General features: G+C 45.2%; 1 long non-coding RNA gene across 2 annotated transcripts; it reads left to right on the plus strand.

Moving 5' to 3' along the window:
• The first annotated feature begins 25 nt into the window (after nucleotides 1-25).
• On the plus strand, nucleotides 26-17,365 carry LOC117999675. Of its 2 annotated transcripts, none has more exons than XR_004676296.1 (6): nucleotides 26-210; nucleotides 528-684; nucleotides 8,195-8,308; nucleotides 8,413-8,531; nucleotides 13,098-13,291; nucleotides 13,778-17,365. It is a non-coding gene; the product is annotated as an uncharacterized LOC117999675 (long non-coding RNA). The 2 variants fall into 2 exon arrangements; XR_004676297.1 differs by lacking the exon at nucleotides 26-210 and adding an exon at nucleotides 267-324.
• Nucleotides 17,366-25,947: the final 8,582 nt, after the last annotated feature.

Consider the following 25,947-nt stretch of genomic DNA (forward strand, 5'->3'; position numbering starts at 1 on the left):
GGCCCGGGCACCGCGCCCCGCGCCCTCTGCGGCCGGCCGCCTACCTCGCAGCGGGCGGCCCGGGCCCCCCCGACCCGCCCGCCTGGGCGCGCGGCAGCCCCCGCGGAGAACTCCGCAGTGCTCTCCCCTGGCTCGCGGAATAAAGTCCCAGCTCCTGCGGGGGCCTCTCCGGCGGCCCCAGGCCCCCAGACGCGCTTTGCCGAGGGGCAGGTGCATCTGGGGCTGAGGCGGGGCGGGGCGGGGGGGGGCGGAGGGGGGCTGTTGGGCCGCTCTCTTCCTTCTCCGCGTCCCAACAGCCTGGCTTCTGGCATCTGCTAAGTGCCCGTGGGTGTTTTTCCTTCTAATGTTGACTGAGCGCCTACCATATGCTGGGTGCCGCGAGAATTTAGATAGTGAAACAACCCTTCTATCAATAATAGCTAGTACAATCTGGCAGGCTCTGCTCTGAGGCTCTGCATGTAGTAACTCATTTGATCCTCACAACAACCTTATAAGACGCTATATTACTATCACTCATTTTCTTACAGATGGGGAAACTGAGGCACAGAGGAGCAACTTGCTGAGAATTACTCAGCAGGTGTGGGATTTGAACCCAGGCGCCATAGACCACTAACGACTGGACACCAAAAAAGCCCCAGGGGAGCCAGACGGTGGGGAAGAACACTGAGGAATAAAGTATTTCAGGTAACAAGAGGTCCCAATAAAAAAGTAAAACAGAGAGGGTGCTTGAAAGGTTTCCCTGATGAGGAGTTATTTGAACTGATATTTGAGAGAATGTAGGGGAAGACTAGTTTAGGGAGGGAAAATAGCATGTGCAAAGCCCTGGGGTGGCATGTTGGAGGAATTGTCTGAAGGCTAGCTTGGCTGGAGAGCCTTGAGGAGGGGAGAATGGGAGGAGGTGAAGTAAGAGATGGGCAGACTCAGGCTTCGTAGTGCTGGGGACCCAAAGAGTAATTGGACCCCATCTTAGCCTCAAAGAGCTCCTGGTCGTAGAGTAGAGGCAAGCTCCTCAGAGCGAAGGACAGCCCAATGGGGTTGCTGTGGTTGGGGGGGTGAGCCGGGGAAGCAGGAAGTAAGGGTTGGCTTCCTGGAGGAGGGGACACAGTACTTCCATTCTCTTTCATTATTCTTTATGCACTCACTCTTTCTTGGCCCTGCTGCCTAACCCTATGACAAGTGCTGAGGACACAGATATGAAGATACGAAATAAACATGATCCTTGCTCTCTGACCTTATAACTCAAGTATGTGTCAGTAGACTGTAGACAGTCTGGGAGTCAAGGATGGCTTCCTGGAGGAGGTGGCCTCTGATGGTCCCTCCACAGGTCAGTGCGGGAGAGAGAGGGAGAAAAGGGAAAGGCATTCAGGCAGAGGGGACAGGGTGAGCAAATACCTGGAGGCGAGAAAGACTACAATTATTCAGCATCTATGTACTGATGACTCCATGTGCCAGGCCCTGAGCTGGGGGGTGGGGAGAGTGAGAAATACAGACCCATCTCCCACTTTCCTAGCCCTGGGGGTCTGGCTCGGGCCCTGACAAGTAAGAACCGCAAGCAGTTGGGTGTAATGAGAACTGGAGGCGGGCAGCCCAGGCAGACAGGCAGAGAGGCTCATCAAGGACAGGAAGCTTGGCCAGACAAGCTGCGAATTCTAACAGGTCAGATGGGGATTCTGCATTTCACATGAATTCCACGAAGAGCAACTGGGGCAACTGTAGGCATTGCCTTCACTGAGGAATGTTTGATCCTGCCTGGAAAAGCTTGCACACACATTCAGGCCCATCCTTGCAACCACTCACTCACATTCCCCAAACACGTTCACAGTCATGGACTCACTCATCCACACACACACACCCCTGCACACATTCATACTCATCCACGCACACTCATTCACCCATATGTTGGCATTGACTTACACTCATCCACACACTCCACGTGTTCACACTGATGCATACTCACAGCACCACACATTCACACTCACACACAGGGACTCAAACTCATACACAGTTGATCCTTGAACACCACGGGGGGGGGGGGTCAGGGACGCCAACCCCCGGGCAGTGGAAAATCCACGTATAACTTTTGACTCCCCAAATACCTAACTACTAATAGCCTACTGTTGATGGGAAGCTTACCGTTATGTGTAATCAACATAAACAGTTGATTAGCCCATATTTTGCATATCATATGTATTATATACTGTATTTTTAGAATAAAGTAAGCTAGAGATGCCTGGGTGGCTCAGTCGGTGAAGCATCTGGCTCTTGATTTCGGCTCAGGTCATGATCTCAGGGTCGTGAGATGGAGCGCCGAGTCGGGCTCCCCACTTGGCATGGAGTCTGCTTTCCCTCTCGCCTCTCTCCCCCACCTCCTCGCTTGCATGCACGTGTGCTCTCTATCTCAAAATAAATGAGCTCGAGAGAGCGCACACATGCATAATGATTTGTATCCACCAATATAGCAATGTGAACCCTGGAAGCCATCAATCTGTTTACTGTCCCTACAGTTTTCCCTTTTTCAGAATGTTATACAGGTGGACGAAGCCTGCATATAGCCTCTTAAGACTGGTTTCTTTCACTTAGCAATATTATTTTAGGATTTCTCCGTGTCCTTTTGTTGTTGATCGCTTTTTTTTAGTGCTGAATTCCATCATCTGGATATACCACCGTTTATTCATTCACCCATTCCAGGACCCCTCAATTGCTTTCAGCTATAAGCAAGTTTTGCTTGGGGATGTTTTCAACTCCTTTGGGTAAATACTGAGGAATGCAATTGCTGGATCATATGGTCAGAGAACACTTTGTTTCATAAAAAACTTTCAAACACTCTTCCAAAGTCTATACCCGTTTGCACACCTCCCCACCCCCAGCAACCAACCAGAGTTCCTGCTTGTTTGCTTTCTTGCCAGAACTTGGTGTCGTCAGTATTTTTGGATCTTAGTTCTTAGCTAGTCTGGTAGGTGTGTAATGGTGTGTATCAATGTTATTTTAATTTGCAATTCCCTAAAGGACATATTATGTTGAACATCTTTTTACGTGTTTCTTTGCCGTCTCTTAGGTTACTGATTTTAGAGTTCTCTTCATTTCTAATATCTGCATTCAATGCTATAGATTTTCCTCTAAGCACTTCTTTTCCCATACCTCACAAATTTTGATAAGTTATGTTTTTATTTTGTTTATTTAAAAATACATGTTAAAATTCCCCTGTGATTTCTTCTTATTCTATGTGTTATTTAGAAGTGTGCTTTTTATTCTCCAAATATTTTGGGATTTTCCAGCTCTCTTTCTATTTTTTTAAGGAGGGGAGGGGCAGAGGGAGAAGGAGAGAAAGAATCCTAAGCAGGCTCTATGCCCAGCGTGGAGCCCGACAAGGGGCTCGATCTCGATCTCATGACTCTGAGATCATGACCTAAGCCGAAATCAAGAGTTAGATGCTTAACCAACTGAGCCACCCAGTTGCCCTGACCTCTTTCTATTTTTGATTTCTAGTTTATTTCTGTTGTAGACTAAGTATATACTCTATATGATTTCTAATCTTTTAAATTTGTTGAAGTTTGTTTTATGGTCCAGAATGTGGTCTGTCTTGGTGAATGTTCCATGTGAAGTGTTCTGTGAATGTCAGTTAGATCCAGTTGATTGATAGCGTTGTTTGGTTTAGCCATATACTTATTGATTTTTGCTTCATGGATCTGTCAGTTACTGAAGAGGTGTTGAAGTCTCCCACTTCCAATATTATTAGTATCCAATAATTATTATTACCCAAATAATAGGGGATTTGTCTATTTCTCCTTGCAGATTGATTAGTTTTTGCCTTATATATTTTGACACTCGGTTGTTAGATGCATTTTGTATGTATTTTGACACTCAGTAATTAGATGCATAACATTAAGGATTGTTAGGTCGTCTTGGAGAACAGACCCTTTTATCGTTATATAATATCCTCTTTTATCCCTGCTAATATTCCTTGTTCTGAAGTCTGCCTTGTCTGAAGTTAATATGGCTACAGCTTTCTTTTGATGAATGTTAGCATGGTATATCTTTCTTTATCCCATTAGTATTCATTTAAGTACATGTATACATTTGAAATGGGTTGCTTGTAGACAAAATGCAGTTGGGTCTTGCTTTTTAATCCACTCTGAGAGTCTCTGTATTTTAGTTGATGTATTTAGAGCATCCACATTTGAAGTGATTATCAATGTAATTGATACTGTTAGGACTACTATCTACCATATTGGTTAACTGTTTCATATTCATTGCACTTATTTTTTTTTTTTAAAAAAAACATTCTCTTTTCTGCTTTCTCTGGTCTTCACTGAGCATCTTGTATGATTAAATTTTCTCTCCTCCTTTAGCATATCAATTATACTTCTTTTTTTAAAAAGTTTAATGCTTGTCATAGAATTTGCAATATGTATTTACAACTTAATCTAAATTCACTTTCTTTTTTTTAAAAGATTTTACTTATTTATTTGACAGAGAGATAGAGAGAGCACACAGATAGTCAGAGTGGCAGGCAGAGGGAGAGGGAGAAGCAGGCTCTCCGCTGTGCAGGGAGCCCGATGCGGGGCTCGATCCCAGGACCCTGGGATCATGACCTGAGCTGAAGGCAGACATTTAACCAACTGAGCCACTCAGGCACCCCTCTAAATTCACTTTCAAACAACGCTATATTGTGTTACAAGTAGTGCAGGTACCTTATAACGAAGTTTTCTCAATTCCTTCCTCCCATCCTCTATAACATTGCTGCCATTCATTTCACTTATCCGTATGCTATAATCACCCAATACTGTTGTTACTTTGAATAGTTATCTATTAGGTCAATTAAGATTTTTTTACAATTTAATTTTTAATTTTCCTTAGTTTATCTCTTCTCTGACACTCTTCTTTATGTAGATCTGAGGTTCTGACAACATTTGCTTCCTCTCCAAAGAACTTCTTTTAACATTTCTTGGAAGGCACATCTATTGGCAACAAATTTCCTTGGTTTCTGTTTGTTTGAGAAAGTCGTTACTTTTCCTTCATTTTTGAGGGGTAATTTCACTGGATGCTGAATTCCAGGTTGGTGGTCTTTTCCTTCAATACTTAAAATTTTTCACTCCACTCTCTTCTTGCTTGCCTGGTTTTGACAAGATGTCTGTTTCTTTATAGATAAGAATTTTTTTCCCCTTACTTGCTCCTTTTAAGATTTTTTCTTTGCCTTTGGTTTTCTGCAGTTTAAATATGATATGCCTAGATACAGATCCTTTGATAGTTATCTTGCTTGGCTTCATTCCTTTTTCTCTCTACATGCCAGTGTGGGAAATTTCTATTGACATACCCTCAAGCTCACCAGGCTGTGTCCAGTCAACTCATGGGCCCACCAAGGGTGTTACACATATCCGTTATAGTGTGTTTTTTCCTAACATTCCTTTCTGATTCTTTCTTAGAGTGTCAATTTCTCTGCTTGCGTGGTGTCTACTTTTTCCATTAGGTCCTTTAACATACTAATTCGTAGTTACTTTCAATTGCCTTCCTTTCTGGTAAGTCTCAAATCTGTATCATATCTGAATCTAGTTCCTATGGTTGCTTTATCTTTTCAGGCTGTGTTTTTTCTTGCCTTTTAGCATATCTTGTAAATTTTTGTTGAAAGCCAGGCATGATATGTTGCATAATAGGAACCAAGATAATTGGGCTGCCAGTGTGAAGTTTTATGTTAATCTGTGTAGGAGATGGGCTGTGTTTAATAATTTGCAGTAGCTGTAGATGCCAGAGGCTTTAGTTTTCTCTAGTTTACTTTTTTTTTTTAACCCTCTGTGGTCTTTGGGTTTTCCTAAGAATTCCTTCTTAAATAAAATGTCTTTTATTTATTTATTTATTTATTTATTTATTTATTTATTTATTTTTAAAGATTTTATTTATTTATTCATTAGAGACAGAGAGAGAGAGAGGCAGAGGGAGAAGCAGGCTCCCAAGGAGCAGGGAGCCCGATGCGGGACTCGATCCCAGGACCCTGAGATCATGACCTGAGCCGAAGGCAGACGCTTAACGACTGAGCCACCCAGGCACCCTATTTATTGTCTTTTATTTATTTTATATATTTATTGTCCTTCAGTTTTCTCAGTTGTGTTCCACTGTTATTATACGGGAGCTCTGTTGATGTGGCGGGCAGGTGTTGGAGAGGAGAAGCTGTCTATAATAATATAATTAAATCTCGGTTTTCTAGTGGGCCTGAGTTCCTGGTCTTTGACCTTCAGAAGCATTTCCTAGACTTTTTTTTTCTTGCCTTTCCAGAGACAGGAAGGTTAGATGGAGCTGGAGTCCACCTCAGCTCCCAAGTGGCTCTGGTAAAGTAGCCTCCCTTAGAGGGCAGGCCTTTGTTATGGAGAATGCTCTCTGTGCATGTCAGAATAGTTACTTCCCTCCTGCTCCTTACCCCAAAACATGAAGGGATTTTTTTTTCCCTCTGATATTAACTGGGAGAATGTGGTAGGCTCCCTGAGGTACAATCTATAAAGTATAGGCCCCTAAGACTGGCTCCCCAGTTTTCATCTCCCACAATTTATCAAAAGTATCACTTAAGTGTTACTACAAATTATTAGCCGTAGTGGTTTCTGCATCCAGTAAGTTGATCTTAGCTGTGAAATTCTGTGTTCAACTTCTCTCCCCAGATTTCAGGGTGGCAGCGTGCCCTGAGACCTCCCTCCCCTGAAGGGTCTAGGAAAAGTCCTCGGATCTTCACTTTGTTCAGCTTTTCTCTTGCTGTGAGGATGGCACTGATGACTTCCAAGCTCTTTCCATGTTGGAGCTGAGACTCCAAGTCCTGTCTCCCAAGTTTTAAACCTAGTTGTCTAAGTTTGTTTTCCCCAGAAGCAGACTCTGAGATTAGGATTCTAACCCAAGCAGCTTACCTGGTCAATGGTCCCAGGAAAACCAAGAGAGGTATGGGAAGTATGACTGGGAAGGGAAGGCATGAACACAGTTTGCATCACCGAGCAGGCAATCTCTGTGGTCAACTAAGGCTCAGCTCTGCTGCAGAACTCTGGGAGACAGTGTAGAACATGCACCAGAAAGTCATCTCACTAAGGGGGAGAGAGCTGGGGTATTTATACACCTACTCCTCTCAGCCAATGGCTCAGAGCTGCTGGGGTGGAAGTGGGACAGGGACCGGGAAGGGGAGCAGGCTCCAGCAACCAGGAGAAAAGCCCTCAGGCAAAGAGCTGCTTGTACTGGAGGTTGGGAGTCAGGAGATGGCAAAGCTGTTGGGACACGGGAAGGAGGGAATTGCAACAGGGTTGCTCTGCCTCTAAAATGAAGAATGCCTTCCTTTTCTGAGCAAAACCCACCCCGATTCTTCTAAAAGCAGCATGATGTATAAGTTTTAGGATCTGAAGAGAAAAAAGCATTTCAAAGAATTTGTCAGCTGTCCTCTTAATTCTCCATCCAACACAATGCTTTACGGTCTGTTTTATTTTTAGGTCTCTGTCATTGGTAGGTAGATGTGGCATTAAAACCTGACCAATTATTTATCCTCCCACCAAAAGAAGGAGTCCTAAGTCCCTTTTCCTACATGATGACCTGGCCTCAGTGGGTCTCTTCTAATGAATAAGATCTGGTAGAAATGATGCAGTGACTACTAAGGTTAGGTTTAACAAGGAGAAACAGCTTCAGTTGGTATTCTCTCTCTCTCTCCCACTCCCCCTCCCTCCATCCCTTTCTCTCTCTCCCCCCAACTTTCTCTCAACTCACACCTTGGGATCCCTGAGCTGACATGTGGGAAAGTCCAGCTACGCTGGAGTGAGCACATGGAGAGTCCACACAGAGATGTAGAGACAAGCCCAAGGAGCCCCAGCTGTTTGGACCTTTCCAGCTCAGGTCCAGATGTGAGTGAGTGAGTTATTAGATGGTCAGCTCCAGAGTCATCCCAGCCTGCAGCTCCAGAGTCATCCTGGCTGACACCAAGGAGAACAGACACCAAGGGGAACAGAGCTCACTTAACTCCAACAAAATTGCAAAATCATGAGCAAAATAAATGTTGATGTTGTTTAACCTGTCACCAAGTAGAGCAGAGACAAGCTGTTGCCACCGAGCCCTGCCAGATTACAGATTCATGGGCAAAATAAATACCACTAAGTTTGGGGATAGTTTGTTATGCAGCCATAGTAGCTTGAATTGCTGTATAACCATGGTACTCACCCCCCACATTCTTCCTTGCCAACAGAACCCAGACTTTATCTGGAGGCAGTGAGGTACCCTTCTTGAGGCAATGGATCATGATTTGCTTGGGTCAATCATGGCAATCCTATTCCAGCTTTCTCAGCCTCCTTTGTCCTGGGTGAGTGACCCAGTTCTGCCAGTGAAATACAAATGGAAGTCTGTGGGTGGTGGGGGGGAGCCTCTGGGAAAATGTTAGCATTCCTGATAGACGTGGTCTTCCAGCTGTGACCACAGAACATCTTGCCTCCATGAGAGAAGGCCAAGGCAACTGCATTGTGGGAGCACTGACATCTGTGAACAACTGGGCTCCAGCAACAGCCAGTATCTGGAATTCTTGTAAGGTGAGAGATATTTTCCTGACATCTTTGAGCAGCTGAATCACACCAGCTGTGGCCAGCCTCCAGACTCCATTTAATAGGAGAGACTTGAACCTTTGTTTATGCTTCTGTTGCTTGGTTTTGTGTGTGTGTGTGTGGGGGGGGGTTGGTTTTGTTCTGTTGCAGTTTAACAGAACAGACCCAGTGGGATTATCTCAAGAGTTAGAGCCATCTGAAACCTCCAAGCTGGTGTGGCTCCCTTGGTTTTGGCAGGTGAAGACAGAGGGATAGCCAACAACCCTGAGCCAAGCTCTGTGGTCAAAGTCAGGAGACTGTGTCAGAGAGGCTAAGAGTAGATCCTTTCTGCTACCACCCTTGGGGCAGAATGATATCCAGTCATGCCCCAGGTAAGGCAGTCTCCATAAACAGGAGACTGTTTAGAGAAAGAACGATGATGATGGTGATGGTGATGGTGATGGTGGTGATGGTGATGATGGTGATGATGGTGATGATGGTGATGATGATGATGATGGTGATGATGGTGATGGTGATGGTGATGATGGTGATGATGGTGATGGTGATTATGATGGTGATGATGGTGATGATGATGGTGATGATGGTGATGGTGATCATGATGATGGTGATGGTGATGATGGTGATGGTGGTGATGGTGATGATGGTGATGGTGATGATGGTGATGGTGATGCTGATGGTGATGATGGTGATGGTGATGATGGTGATGCTGATGCTGATGGGTGTGGGATGTTGATGATGATGGTGCTGGTGCTAATGACAAGATGGTGCTAAGAACTAACACTTGTATAAGTAGTGTGGCACTGTGTGCCAGACCCTGTTGTAGGCTAATATGCTAATTGCAAAAATTCTAGGAGTTAGGTGCTATTATTAGCTCCTCTTTACAGATCAGAAAATAGGCACAGAGAGGGTAAGTAACTTGCTCAGATTCTGTAAGTGGGTGGTGAGTGCTGAACCACCATGCACTTTCTCAGAAGAGAGAAACTTCTCCCAGGAACCTGATAGACATTACATGCTCACTTTGCTTTTTGCAATGGGTATGGTTTACCATCTGGAAGGAATGTACATGAGGCTTAGTGTTTCTGGCTGAAGAACAATAGACTCCTGCTTACTTACCTCACTGATTTCCTGGGGGAAAGGGAAAAAGTCCTGAATTACCCTGATCTCAGGCTGTCTTCCTTCAGGCCACCACTGACTCAACTGTTGGAGTTCACAAAGTTGAATCTCTCTCTCTCGGTTAAGAATCCCTCTGTAGGGGGCGCCTGGGTGGCTCAGTCGTTAAGTGTCTGCCTTCGGCTCAGGTCATGATCTCAGGGTCCTGGGATCGAGCCCCGCATCGGGCTCCCTGCTCCGTGGGAAGCCTGCTTCTCCCTCTCCCACTCCCCCTGCTTGTGTTTCCTCTGTTGCTGTGTCTCTCTCTGTCAAATAAATAAATAAAATATTAAAAAAAAAAAAAAAGAATCCCTCTGTAGCTCCCCATTGCTTAAGGGTTAAACCGGAATTTCTCAATCTCAGCACTACTGACATTTTGAGCTGGATAATCCCTTGCCGTGGGAGGCTGCCTTGTGCATTGTAGGATGTTTAGCAGCATCCTTGGCCTCTACTCACTGGATTCCAGAAACATCCTCGCAGTCATGACAATCATAATGTCCCCAAAACCCCCCCCCCCCCCGAGTAAAATGGCCCCACTTTAGAACCAGCAGGTTAAAGGAAACAGGCTTCTGACTGAGAGAAAGTGATTTCACCACGGGTCTCAGAAGATCCTCCTGCCCGATGGTGGGCTCCCTGAAGGGTGGGTTCCCAGCCTTATTCCTATTTCTCTTCCCCCAAGGTTGATTTATAGCTCATAGCAATGATGACTCAAGAAATAGTGGACAAATCAGACTGTGGTCAGGAAGAAAAGCATGCAAACAGAAAGCATGGGATGTACCAAGGACGTGTTTGGGGTGGAACCCTGAAAGAGTTCCTGAGGGCATCTCTGAAGAGGAGAGAGCTGCAGTTGAAGGCAGAGGAGCATTCTGATGGAGGTGGAAGGGAAGACGGGCTTCTGAGTCACAAAGGGCAGTGTGAGCAAGGGTTGGAGGCCTATAGGTACACTCTGGGGAGCTGGGGTGGGGTAAGCAATGCAGCTTGGGCCCTATTACCAAAGGTCTTCAACACCAGCCTCGGGTGATATGGAGCATCAGTGAGTTCCAAACCAAGGCATGAGAGGCCCAGATTTGGCTTTTAGAATAACCTCTCTTGGGCACCTGGGTGGCCCAGTTGGTTAAGTGTCTGCCTTCGGCTGAGATCATGATCCTGGGGTCCCGGGATCGAGTCCCACATCGGGCTCCTTGCTCAGTGAGCCTGCTTCTCCCTCAGCCCCTCCCCCGGCTTGTGCTCTCTCTCTCTCTCTCTCTCTCTCACAAAAATAAATAAATAAATAAGTCTTTAGAATAACCTCTCTCTCTGGCAGCTGTGTGGATGGTGAACCTGAGGAAGATACAGCGGGCTGTCACAATAATCCAAGTGAGACCCAGGGCCCAGCAGAGGGGAGAGCAAGGGGCAGCGTCCTCCTATTTCATTGTGGATAAATGCTAATCCTTTCCAAGAGTGTAAAGGCGAATATAAAATTTCCAGTCCCTCATAAGTGATTCATAATATGACTTTCTTCCCCACCAGCTCTGCACCAGTCTATGCAGTTCCTGGCCTAGCTGTGTGCTTCCTTGTTTCCTCAGGCTGGGAAAGCATCCTCTTCCTTAAAGGCCTGATGCCTCCTCGGTGGAGAATTCTCCAGCCCCAGATAGAGGGCGTGTTATGATTTTGTTTGTTTTCTCTATGAGATGGTGAGCATGTGGAGGTGATGACTTTGTCTTGTCCATTTATTCCTTGAACCAATATTGAATGAGCACCTAATATGTGCCAGGCACCATGCTAGGTACTGGGATACAGCTGTGTATAACTGTCTTGTATCCCAGGCAGCCACAGAGGGCCCGGTGAGTGAATGAAGGCATGAATGCATGAACCGTGGGGTGGTTGAGGGGGCTGAGACCAGGAGAGGCTCACTGAGTTAACCATGATGGCCTGGCAGGAAGTAGCCGGGGAGGGGCTGAAGTCCCAGACAGGGAAGGGACATGGAAATGGGTGTTTGGCGCAATGGGACTCTACATTGGGTGCTTTTCTGTGAGGTGTTCTGTGTTCCCAGACCTGTCAGTGGCATGGCTCTGCTTCTTCAGCTAGTTGGCCAAAGATATAGGAACTATGGATATGTTTGTAGTGGACATGAATGGCTTGTATCCCACACACACTTGTCCCCTTATTGTGAGGCAACAGCGTGCTTTGCCTCGGGGGATCTACCCATCCTCAACTTTCCATCCATATACATGCACGGGGCTCCACACCCAGCCTAGGATGGGAGTGTGTGATCCAGACCTACATCATTCAGTGTACCTGAAGGCCACAAAGCTTGGTCGAGGGCAGGCATGTGACCTGAGCGCCCTCAGCTAGTGTCCAATCAGGGTGAACTTCAAGGCTTTGGTGGGCTGTTGGGACAAGAGCACTAATACCCTTTTGCCCTGGATGTGAGTGTGGAAGGTGTGGATTTTAATTTCATTGCTGTTGGGTGCCATCTTATAACCACCAGGAGAGGTCCTTTCTATACGTGGAAACCCACAGTGGGGAGTCATGGGGTGGAGAAACAGAGAGTGAAATTAGGTCCCAATGTCACTGTCTGAGCTCCTGGATCCAGCCCGGTCTGAAGCCAGCAAAATCTTACCTCACCCACATTTTGGTTATTTTCTCAAGCCAGTCTGTTGGATTTTCGATGTTAACTGTTGCAGTGTTCTACTGCGTGCTCAACTTGTGGCGAGGAAATCTTGGTACTGGTTAGACTCCAGTGGAAGAATGTAGGAATGCACCATGGCAAAGCTGTCAACAGTGTGGCACCCCGCTCCTCCCCTCTGGCTGTTTTGTAAGAAGAAGGCAGTAGAGCACCAGATCCTTTAAACAAGGGACAATGTGTGCACTGCATTCCTAGAGTATATTTCCTAAAAGGAGTGGCCTCCTGGTTCCAGACTTTCTTCTTGGGTCTTCTCACAGACCCTGGCACAATCAATGCTTCTTGACGTTGGTGACATCCTCCGCTGGTCCTTTAGTGCCATCCATGTCTTTAACTCAGCTTACCTCTGGCTGGTTCTTGTACCTTCTCCTTGTCTCAGGACACTCAGAGATACTTCTGGAAATGTCATTCCTCCACTGGACTCAGCCCTGTAGCTCTCATTTCTTAGAAATTTACCATGTGCCCAGTTCCATGTAATCAGTTGTCTCAATCTTCAAACAACCTTGTATATTCCCATTTTATAGATGAGGAAATTGAGGCCCAGAGAGGTTAAGTAACTTGCCCAAGGTCACACAGCTATCAAGTGGGGAAAGTGGACCATACCTTATATCTCCTCTACTCCACAGCCTGTGCCTTTAACCACTCTGCCATATTTCCTCTCTGGCTTCCTTGCCTTGAGGGCAGGACCCAGACCAAAATGAGCCAATGTCCTAACCTGTGACCTGTTTTTCCCACCGTAGTAGATGCTGTCGATGCCCCACCTATATCCCCTAGCACTCACCAGTCCACCTTCTGGCTGCAAGCACCAGCAACTCTGCCCAAGGACGTTCTCTGGCCTCAGGAGACAGCTTAGCCTGTGAAGAGGGCAAGCAGAAGTGTCAGAGAGTTAGCGCTCACAGGGCAGGTCTCAGCCAACAGTGATTGGAATTGGCAGGTGAGTTGCTCAGTTTCCTTGCTTCTCAGAGCACGTGGCAGGGACAACTTAAAGGCATGTTCTGCAGTCTCTCAGAGGCTCCAGGGAGATGGAGCTCTGGTCTCCCAGCATTAACCTGCTCATCAGCGGTACTGCCCTGGCTCCGTTCCCTCCACATTCACTGCCCCACTCCCTCCCAGTGCTTTCTGGGATCGCTTCACATGTAAACTGTGCTCCAGTCCTCATCTGAGGGACTTGTGGGGCAACCTAACCTAAGTCAGACACCTCCTGTAGCATCCTCGGTATTTCTCCGATGAACCACCCTCGCTGGATCTCAGTCCATATAAATTAGAGAGAATTGACTCTACCCTGGCTCAGGAGTGAGCAGGTGACTCAGGAGTGGCCAATCAGAACACTGTGGTCCCTTACTCTTAGTGATTTGGTAAGAGATGGGCATGTGACTTACTGAGCCAATGAGACCCTGAGATTCTTCTGTCCTTTCCACAGGTGTCTCACCTGTTCCACTTGGAAGATGTGGGGCTGGAGCTCTGGCAGCCATCTTGCTTGAAACCAGCTTTACTACTTCTAATATAAAGACAGAACATGTGTTGCAGGAGATGGCAATGATGGCCTCTCTTTAACCCGCCCTGTATCCCCCTGCCGTGTAACTTATTGGTGCCTCTAACTTGGATTCTGAGTTCTACCACATGACTTGTTGTGGCCAGTGGGATTTTAGCAGGTGTGATGGGAGGCAGAAGCTTGACATTTGCTTCCATGATTGGACTTATTTGCATTTCCACCACTGCCATGAGGATGCCTCATGGGGCCACCCACAGGGTAAGAGATAATGTGGAGCAGAGTTGTCTCAACTGCCAAGCCGAGGTCAGTCTAGATCATCCAACAGCCAGCCTATGCCCAGACATGAAAGAGCCCAGCCAAGATCAGCCGAGCTGCCTGGCCAACCATTGCAACATGAGCAATAAATGCTTCTGTCGCAGGCCATGAAGGGCTTTTGGCAGCTTCCCTATAGCTGTAGGTAATTGATGCAATTCTCAATTAGAAAGTTGGAGCCATATAGAAAAGCTTAAAAAATTTAAGTGAAAATCACCTGAAATCTCAGAGGTAGCCTGTGGTGACATTTTGGTGAACATTTCTCCACGTGCATGGGTGCACACACCATACACACCTCCAGACACGTCCCCAGTCAAGAAATTAATATAATTTCGGCAAGATGGGGGAGGGTTCTGGGGCAAAGGCCACAAAGATAAGGATAGGACGTCATCCTCGGAAAGGGCATTGTTGCCTCAGAACATCTGGGAGGAAGTAACAATGATGAAAGGATTAGCGTTGGGTATGTAGAGAGGAAGACAGAAAGGCTAAGGCCTCAGGGAGGTTGAAGGAGGTTATAAAAACATGATGGTTAAGAAATCAGAGATACACAGGACAATAAAATAAGCAGGAATGGGAAGATTCTTGGGAAAGAATCAGGCTGGTTTATTTAAAACTCTGTCACCCCAAACCCCGGGGTTTATTCATTCATTCATTCAATGAACATTTATTGATACCTGCTATGTATCATCACATCCTAGGAGCTAAGGACTGCAAAGGTGAATGAGACATGGTCCCTGAACCCCAGGGAATTTGTGGTCAGCTGAAGGAAAGAGTCACCAGGTAATTAGGGTACAACATGCCAGTTGTAAGAGGAAGGCATGCAAACAGAGAAAATTTTCTAGAGAAGGGCCAACCAAGTGGGCAACTACTGGATGAATAGGAGTTCTCCAGTTTGGGGTGAGTGGGATGAGGTGGGGAGAGTGACCCAAGGGAAGGAACAAAATTTGCAAAGGTATGAAGGTGAGACCAATCGCTGGGGTAATTGATATGAGATCAGGGAAGGTGAGGGGGCAGGGAGAGTAACAAAGACAGGTAGAAAAGAAACAAGGTTCTGATCCAGGAGAACAGTAGCTTTTAAAGTTTTTTATTATAAGCCACAGGAAGAACTTCATTTCCTATTTTGGCCCTGTACAATCATATACACATACACATGCGTGTGTGTGTGTGTATCTAAAGCAAAGGTCAGCAAAACAATATTTCACTCTGCAACATGACATTCATTCTGATATTTGTTTTAAAATGTTGGTCAGGGGGCGCCTGGCCGGCTCAGTTGGTTAAGCAGCTGCCTTCGGCTCAGGTCATGATCCCGGGGCCCTGGGGTCAAGCCCCGCATCAGGCTCCCTGCTCAGCGGAGAGCCTGCTTCTCCCTCTCCCTCTGCCTGCCTCTCTGCCTACTTGTGCTCTTTCTCTCTATCTCTCTGTCAAATAAATAAGGAAAATCTTTAAAAAAAAAATAAAATGTTGGTCAGGGGTGAAATAAGCTGATCACAAAATAGTTCACATCATATGATTTCATTCCTTTAAAATTCTATAGTAGGTGAAACTAATTTATAGTGGTATAAATGACATCAGTGGCTGCCTGGGATGTGGACTGGGTGGGGGCAAGATTAACTGCAAAGAAGTGAAAGAGAACTTTCTCAAGAGATGGAAATTTTCTATATCTTGATTGGGGTGGTGGTTACATGGGCACATGCATTTGTCAAAAACAAATACATAAAAATACATGTATGTGAGGGAACTTTCTCAGGTGGTGTTGATGTTCTATATCTTGATAAAGGATTTGCATTGCACAGGTGAATGCATTTGTCAAAACTCATCAAATGGTACACTTATGATCTGTGCACTTCACTATATGCAAATTTTACATCAAAAAGAAAAAAGACTGTAGACAAAAATTGAACTGTAGTTGATGAGATGCATGCTGAAGTGTTAGGAGAAAGTATTGTGGTGTCTGCAACTCACCACTTCGAAATGGTTAGAGCAATGGAAAGTTTGACAGAGATATGATAAAGAAAATATAATACAAATGCTAATGCATGTCAAGATAACTCAATGAAGAAAGACTAGTCTTTTTAATACATGATGCTGGATATCCACCTACAAAAGAATGAAGCTGGATCCCTACCTCACATCATATACAAAAAATAATTCAAACTGATCAAGGACCTAAATACAAGAGCTAAACTATAAAACTCTTAGGAGAAGGCATAGGTATAAATCTTCCTGACCTTGGACTAGGCAATGGTTTCTTAGCTATGACACAAAAAAGTACAATCAACAAAAGAAAAAAAAAATAAGGAAACTTGACATCATCAAATAGATGTGGTTTAGAGGATTCCATCAAGAAAGTGGAAAGATGATCCACAGAACTGAAGAACATCTTTGCCAATCATGTATCTGATAAGAGACTTGTCTCTAGACTATGTAAACAACAATTACACTTCAGTAATAACAATTCAGATGACCCGATTTTAAAATGATAAAGAATCTGAACAGACAGTTCTCCAAAAAAGATATACAAGTGGCCAACAAGCACATGAAAAAATAGTCAACATCATCAGGGAGATGCAAATAAAAACCACCATGAGATACTGTTTTGTAGCCACCAAGACAGCAATTATCAAACAGACAATTGCAAGTGTTGGTGAGGAGGTAGAGAAATTGTAACCCTGTATGCAGCTGGTGGGGATGTAAAATGGTGCAGCCACTTTGGAAAACAGGCTGGCAGTTTATGATCCAGCAATTTCACTCCTGGGCATATAACCCAAGAGAAATTAAAACATGTGTCCATATAAAAACTTGTACACAAATGTTCACAGCAGCATTATGTGTAATAGCCAAAGGGTAGAAATGACCCAGATGTTCATCAACTGACAGTGGATAAGTAAAATGTGGCATATCCATACAGGAGAGTATTATTTGGGAATAAAAAGGAATGTATATTGGTACCCGCCACAACATGGATGAACCTGGAAAACATGATGCTAAGTGAAAGAAGCCAGTTGCAAAGGCTCACATGTTGTGTGTTCTATTTATATGGAATGTCCACAGTAGGCAAATCCATAGAGACAGAAAGCAGACTAGTGTTGCCCAGGGCTGGAGGTGGGAAGGGCAGAGTAGGAGATTGATGGTTAAAGGGTGCAGGTTTTCTCTGGGAGGATGAAAATGTTCTAAAATTGATTGTGGTGACAAAGATACAAAAGTAGGGATCTGAAGGAGTACGTGCACCCCGATGTTTATAGCAGCAATGTCCACAATAGCCAAACTGTGGAAAGAGCCAAGATGTCCATTGACAGATGAATGGATAAAGAAGATGTGGTATATATATACAATGGAATATTATGCAGCCATCAAAAGGAATGAGATCTTGCCATTTGCAACGACGTGGATGGAACTGGAGGGTATTATGTTGAGTGAAATAAGTCAAACAGAGAAAGACATGTATCATATGATCTCACTGATATGAGGAATTCTTAATCGCAGGAAACTGAGTGTTGTTGGAGTGGGGGGTGGGGTGGGAGGGATGGGGTGACTGGGTGATAGACACTGGGGAGGGTATGTGCTCTGGTAAGCGCTGTGAATTGTGCAAGACTGTTGAATCTCAGATCTGTACCTCTGAAACAAATAATGCAATATATGTTAAGAAAAAAAAAAGAAGAAGAAGAAGGTAGCGGGAGGGGAAGAATGAAGCGGGGGAAATCGGAGGGGTGGATGAACCATGAGAGACGATGGACTCTGAAAAACAAACTGAGGGTTCTAGAGGGGAGGGGGGTGGGAGGATGGGTTAGCCTGGTGGTGGGTATTGAGGAGGGCACATTCTGCATGGAGCACTGGGTGTTATGCACAAACAATGAATCATGGAACACTTCATCTAGAACTAATGATGTAATATAGGGGATTAACATAAGAATAAAAAAAAAGAAAAAAAATTGATTGTGGTGAAATCTGTGAATACACTAAAGCAATTGAATTGTACATTTTTAATGAGCAAATTATATGATTTATTTTTATTTTTTAAAGATTTATTTATTTGAGAGAGAGAGTGCATGCATGCATGTGAGAGCATGGTGGGCGGGGCAAAGGGAAAAGGGAGAGAGATCTCAAGCAGACTCCCCACTGAGTGCAGAGCCCCATGCAGGGCTCAATCTCATGGCCCCAAGATCATGACCTGAGCCAAAATCAAGAATTGGACACCTAACTGACTGAGACACCCAGGTGCCCTGACTGCAGTATGATTTATGAATTGCATCTCAATAAATCTGCTTATAAATGTTTATGTAGATATAAATGAAAAATTTGATAAATTGCACTTCACCCAAATTAAACACTTCTTTTTTTTTTTAAGATTTTATTTATTTATTTGACACAGAGAGAGAGACAGCGAGAGAGGGAACACAAGCAGAGGGAGTGGGAGAGGGAGAAGCAGGCTCCCCGCTGAGCAGGGAGCCTGATGCAGGGCTTGATCCCAGGACCCTGAGATCATGACCCAAGCTGAAGGCAGACGCTTAACGATTGAGCCACCCAGGTGCCCCCAAATTAAACACTTCTGCTCTTCAAAAGACTCTACCAAGGGAATAAAAAGATAAGCCACAGAATGTGAGAAAATATTTGCAAATTATATAGCTAATAAAGGACTTGTATCCATAATCTATAAAGAACTCTCAAAACTCAATAAGAAAATGACTCAACTTTTTTAAATGGGCAAAAGACTTGAACAGGCATTTCACCAATAAATATAGACATGTGGCAGATGAGTACCTGAAAAGATGGTCAACATTATTAGTCATCTGGGAATTACAAGTTAAAACCACAATGAGATACCTCATCACACATTAGAATGGCTCAAATTTTTTCAGTGTACCGACAATACCAAGTGATTATGAGAGTCGAAACAACTGGAACCCTCATACATTGCTGGTGGGAATGCAAAATGACAGGGTCATTTGGAAAGTAGCTTGGCAGTTTCTTATAAAGTAAAACATATTTTACCATACAACCTACTGTCCTACTCCTGGGTATTTACTCTAGAGAATGAAAACACATTTACAGAAAAACCTGTCTGCAAATGTTTCCATACAGTGACTCTATTTATAATTGCCAAGAAAATAGAAACAACCCAAATGTACCCCAGCTGGTGGTGAATGGATAACCAAACCTTGGTACATCCACACGATGGACTACTGCTCAGCAGTAAAAAGGAAAAATCCTCTGATACGCACAACACTATGGAAAAATCTCCAATGCACTATGCGTTATGAAAGAAGCCAGACTCAAAATGGTACATACCGTATAACTCTCTTTCTATGACAAGCTTCAGGGAGAGAAAACAGTGGTTGCCTGGGCCAGGGGTGGGAAGAAGGGTCACTGGAAATGGGCAGGGGAGAATTTTTTGGATTAAAGGAACCATTCTGTATCATGATTGGGGTGGTGCCTACTCAGCTGTATTTATCAAAATTCATAGAAGTGTACTCTAAAATGCGTGAATCTCACTGTATGTAAATTATACCTTAATCTAAAAAAATTAAAAATATATATTAATGGTAGAATCTGGATGGTGGGAATATGGGTATTCATTATACAATTCTTACAACCCTTTGGTATGTTTGAACGTGTCCCCAACCAGATGCTTGGCAAAAAACATCGAAAAGATGTTAGGTGGTTGATAAAAATAAATGTGCGCATGACCAAAACAAACTAATACACAATTAACTAAATTTTAAAAAGTGACTCATTTCACCCTTCAAGTCTTAAATAATAATAAATAATAAATATAGTAATTAAAGCATGGTCCACACCGCATTGATTTTGTAAGCCATTGATGGGCCAAGACCTTCAGTTAGGAGAACACTCGTTTAGACCTGGTTAAGGCACTTGAACTTTAACCTGAGAGAGCCTGGGGAGATTAAGGTCCCCAGATGTGGACTGAGCTGGGCCGACTCCCCACTCTAGGACCAGGACTACTTGGAGGTTCCTAGGGAGTAGCTGGGGTTCGTGCCCAGCTGAGAGGGTAATGGCTGTCTGGTGTCCCCAGGGAAGCTGGACCAGGGAAAGAATCCTGTGTCCTGCATCAGGGGGCCAGCGTCGGGATGACAGCAGAGGGCAGTGGGCATTCTGAAAGTTGTCACCTGTGTGGATGAAAATCAAAGCCTTCCTCAACCATCTGGACTGGATCAGACCTTAAATTTTCACATGACTCTGGACGGAAGAAGGCTCTCCAGTTATGACAGAGAGTAGCTTTCTTGCTAGCCTGTCACTGGGCACACAGGGTCAGGCTTAATTTAATTTATTAGTAAAATCATACTTCCTGCATTTAATAAGACAATTGCAGTCTGGGAAAAATTGATCCCTATTATATTTGATGTATATATTGGAGTTACATTTTTTTTTTTAAAGATTTTTATTTATTTATTTGAAAGAGAGAATGAGAGACAGCATGAGAGGGAGGAGGGTCAGAGGGAGAAGCAGACCCCCCGCCGAGCAGGGAGCCCGATGCGGGACTCGATCCAGGGACTCCGGGATCATGACCTGAGCTGAAGGCAGTCACCCAACCAACTGAGCCACCCAGGCGCCCTCATTCAGACTAATTTTAAAGAGTTTCACCTACCCGTGGTCTTGAAACTCAGATAATAACCCAGTGTCCTCTTTACCAGCCCCATTTCCTGACCTCTGTGCCATTACCCAATGTTCAGAATACTCACAGTTTTAAGAGGGAGCAAGTCTTTCATACTTCTTTGCCTTTGCATAGACCTTTTCTCTCTCTTGTCCCCCTGGTGAACTCCTATTCAGCCTTCAGGACCCTGCTTAAGCTGCACCTCATCTGTGGAGACTTACCTGGATTCTTTCTCCTTATGACAGTGTCAATGATTCCTTTCTCTGCATTTCTACCTATCTGTGCATGCGGCTGTAACATCAGGCTGGCTTTCTCTCTGGATGTACGAAATGCCATAGGAATTTGTTGTTCCAAATAAAACTAAGACCAATGCCAAGCCCTCATGCTCCAGTGTATAACAGATGACTCTCAGTGGTTGCTGGAGTCTCTCCCTGTTTCCAGGGTGACACGAGGGTAGAGGTGTCATATACAGGGCAAATGCTTATGGAGAGTCCTCTGGGCTCTGATCTGCAAAAGGCACCATTGAGTGGCTATTGTCTGATTCTGCCTGCCCCCAGAAGGAGGGTAGTTGTCCTCACTGCTCCTTCCCAGCTTGGGCACCACCCCTTCTCACATCATGCAGTCCCACTGGGGTCCTGTCACCTCCCCACACACGGCAAGGCAGCACGGCATTGTCACGCAACCCCCAAATGCCTCCACCCCCTCCCCCAGGTTTGGGGAACTCTCCCCCTCCTGAGGCTCTCTGCTTCTTCCATCTACACCCCCCGCACCCCCCCCCACCCCCCTCCGTCCACACACACGCCAGCACTTCTGTTCCCTTCCTCCCTGGGAGATTTCATTAGGAACAAATTGTTGTCTGGTTTGCCTTAGGAAGGGGGCGAGGGATGATGATGCCAGACAGTTTCTTGCCTACTCACACCCTGTTACACATGGATTAGCACTTACCTCACCACATTACAGTGATTTATTTCCCCCGCCTGGACCTTCCTCTGAACTGTCTTTGGAAATCGAGTACTATCTCGTTGAACTTGCTCTCCAAAAAGCCAAGGGTGGGCTTTCTGATTGTGATGATGGCGTTTTCTAACCTCTCTGAGCCTCAATTTCCCTGCCTATAAAATGGGGGCAGCAATAATACAATCTCGTGGTAGTGTGGTTGGGATGAACCAAAGTAATGCATGTTGATCCCTTTAAACAGTGCCTGACACGTACTAATGACTCAATTGATATTAGCTGCTATGATTACTTTTTTTTTTCATTGTTGTTACTTGCAGTGGTTGTTTGGTTGCCTACCTAATAGTAATTCCCAGCTCTTTTCTCCCACTACAGAAATTGAAAATGTAAAGTACTCATCTCCCAACCTTGCGTACCAGCTGGCCATGAACATGTGACCCAATCTTGGAGAGCGGGAGTGTGCCAGAGGTTTCTGGGAAAGAGTTTCCCCTCTGATAAAGACAGGAAAATGGAAAGAGATGTTGGACATTTGACATGGAGAGAGGCAATGCTTGGAGCTGTGGCAGTCATCTTGTGACACGAGGGCAGAGCTCATTGGAAAAGTCAGCATGTGGAAGATGTCCGAGTGGAAAGATGGAAGAGTCAGGGGCCTTTATGACATTGTTGAGTTGCTGCCCCAACCCTGGAACCTCCTACCTTAGAACACTTTGGCAAATTAGATCTGAAATGTCCTTACTATGAAAGCCACGTTTAGTTGGTATGAGCAGCTGAAACTATTCATTGCATACATTATTACAGACATTTATGCTCTGTGACTATTGAAAGAAAGTGGCAACGCCAGGGTGGAAATCCTGGGCTTCTGGAGGCTCAGGTAAGTGGGTTTTTGATGAGCACCTTCTACTCTCCAGCCCCCACTCCCACCCCGGCTCCCATTAGCACGAGAGCTGGCTGCCAACTGAAGTTATAGATGGGTAATGCTTCTTGGCCCCGTAATATGTGTTGGCCTCATGGGTTGTTCTGCAGTGTGTTCGTAGGAAAGCCAGTAAACACACAGCAAATAAAAATACCAAAGAGAGGGGGGAGAAGAATCACTCATAAGTGAATAATCCAAATTCCTCTGGCTTTTTTTTTTGCTCAGTCTTATCACACAGTCTTGCTCGTTTAATCTGGGGCATCCCGTAATCTCAATTGGAACATCAGGTCCGTCGGCTGTCGGCAAAGAAACACTTCCCTGCTAACCTTTTCCAGTGGTCTTTCTAACATAGTTGTGATACGTTTTTCATTCTGTTGTATCGAAGACTGTCTCTCTGTTGCTGAGAAAAGGAGGGGCAAGGGTTATGCTTCTCTTGTTTCTGGTTAATTCTGTGGCTAGAAAAAATTTCGTGGGAAAGACAAATGCACAACTTATTTTTACCACAACAACTACCGGTCCCATGGTGGTGCAGGATGTTGCAAGGATAACTGGTGTGCACCTTGTTCAAGCTCACATGATACTTCTCGTTTTGGGTAGTCCTATGGTGGGTGGGTCAAAAACAAGCTAAAAAGAGAGGGGTGGTGGATGAGACACTGGAAGGTCATGGCTGGTCTTTTAAGGATATGTAGCCAAGAAATATTGTTTCTCTGCTTTCTCAAGCTCCCGTGTTCTCACATGTGCTCACATTTCTGTGCGTAGGGGGCAAAATCTTTTCCCTTCTTCATTTCTCGGTTCTTTGGCCGGGCCTAATAATTAAATTGACATAAGACAGATGAACAGGAGAAAGGCAACCCTAATTTCATATGCATAGGGGCTTATACAAATCTGAGACTCCAAGAAGTGACCAAAGCAGGCAGCTTTTTATACTTTTTAGACAAAGACATGATACATTTGTGAAGAAATAATGACACAAAGCACTTTGGGCTCGGAGGTAAGCAAATTAATGAGGAGGTAACGAGGGTTGTTTCTATAGCTTTCTTGGCCCTGAGTTCCCCATCTCTGGCGATAAGGAAGCCTCTCCCTTCTAGGTGCAGGGAGGGAGCTCTCCCCATGGGGGGACGGGGGAGGGACAGGGGGACAGGGGAGGGTCCGAGTGTCCTTCTGGCACTGGCTATTTCTTAAATAAGTTGAATTCAAAATAATCAGTATGCCAAAGTGGCATATTTTGGGGTGGCCTGCCCTGAACCCCATCACAAGTATATGACTATATTTCCTCTGCACTTTACCTGCACTGTCTATGTTCAGCGATGAAGTTTCATGAAACACAAAGCCCCTCTTTTTCAGGCTTTCTTTTGGTCCTCCTCCACCTCTGCATCCACTCATCGCTCTCCCAGGGTTCAATTCCATTCCTCTAATTCTCTAAACACCTTCCCCTCTTCCTTCTCATCCTCCTTTAGATGGAAGCATTCGCCACACCCTCATCTTGTTCCTCTACTGTTCTCTTCTTGTTTGGCTCATTTCTAACTGTGCTTTCCCTTCGTCAGATACGTGCCCATTATCAAAGCTTCAGCAATGCAGAAGTATACAATGTTAATGAACATTTTCCCTGGACCTCCCCCCTCCCCTCTGCCCATCCCTCTTTCCAGAAGGAGCCTCTGTGAGTATATGGATGTATATTCTTTTGGACCTTGCAGAAGAAGAGACATAATTTCATAGCATGGTTTTGACTACAGTAGTCCTCCCCTTATCCAAGGCAGGGTCTGTTCTAAGACACCCCGTGGACACCTGAAACTCCAGGTAGTATGGAACCTTATATATACCACGTTTTTTTTCCAATACATACATACCTGTGATAAATTTTAATTTATAAATTAGGCACAGTAAAAGGTTAATAGCATAACTACTAATAAAATAGAACAACTGTAACAATGTACTGTAATAAAAGTTATATGAATGTGGTCTCTCTCTCTCAAAATATCTCATTATCATATACTTATTATCCTATCCTTCTTCTTGTGAGGATGTGAGATGATAAAATCTCTACATGATGAGACCAAGTGAGGGGAATGACTTCGCACTATGATGCAGCACGAGGTGACTATCGACTTCCGATGATACCCGGAAGACTGTCTGCTTCTGGACCGAGTCTGACTGAGAGTAACCAAAACTGCAGATAAGGGGTCACCACTCTCCAGCTTTAGGCTGATAACCCCCAATCTCTCCATCTGACCTTGTCCATCCTCCCATGTCCTAGTGCTTCAGGGCTCACACTTTGTGGGCATTTGCCCCAAGCAACCTCTCAGATCCCTCAAACTCCAAATGCTTAAGAACTAAGTCATCTTTCTCCAACCTCACTTCTTCTCTGTGTTCTCAGCCTGGGTTAATGGCCTCACCATCCAATTAAGCAAGCTGGAAACCACGTCCTCATCTTTGACTTCCCTCTTTCTGTCTGTCTCTATCTCTGTCTTTCTCCTTCCCCTTCTCTCTCATGAAAGATAAGACTGAGCTGCCATAATCGGTCCACTCCACTTGTGTATCCATGTTCACATCCGGCCTGTTTTCCTCTTCCTGTTGCCTCCACCCTGGTCCAGGCCCTAACTCCCTCTTGCATGACCTAAAGCGACATCCTTCCCTGCTTTGCGTTGCTGGTGGCTACCTCTGTATATCGCCCCCCGCCCCCACCCCAGTACCATTGTACTCCTTCTTCCCTCCCACTTCACTCAGCCTGCAATGGCCTGCACCTAGAGAGTGTATTGTGAGCAATCCCATTTTCCCGGAACAGATTCTCGCTTTCCCAGACTCGTTTGCAGCAAGGGGTGGCAATGTGATCCCATCCTGGCCAATAAGAAAAAAGGGGCAAATCTGGAAAGAGGCACATGAAGAGAAAGACCTCTGTGCCCCTCCCCAGCTGCCATCATTTTCACTTAGGTTTTAGAAGTTCAAGCTCTCTGGGCTGGCATAAACTCTTTAGACTCCACGATCCAGCCCCCAACTTCTCTTTCCTCCAGCGCTACCCACATCCCACTGCGTACCTCATGCTGGAGCTTGGGGGTGGGACGCCTAAGCACAGGGACATCCTCCTTGGCAGCTGATCTCCAGAGATGGCCCCAAGGCCGCCCTGTCTCCCAGCAGTCACGATCTTGTGCAGCCCCCTCCCCTGAATCTATGCTGGTCCCATGAAATAGCTTAACTCCTAGATCCTAGCAGAGGATCTGATGCTCTGTCAGCCTGCACCAAGACAAACCAGCAGGTTCCACCTTTGTGCCCTCAGTTGCCCTAAGAAGCAATCCACCTGTGCCGAGACCATCATGC

This window comes from Mirounga leonina, unplaced genomic scaffold (assembly GCF_011800145.1).
Source record: "Mirounga leonina isolate KUSES-001 unplaced genomic scaffold, KU_Mleo_1.0 Mir_454, whole genome shotgun sequence".
In the NCBI taxonomy this organism is placed as follows: Eukaryota; Metazoa; Chordata; class Mammalia; order Carnivora; family Phocidae; genus Mirounga; species Mirounga leonina.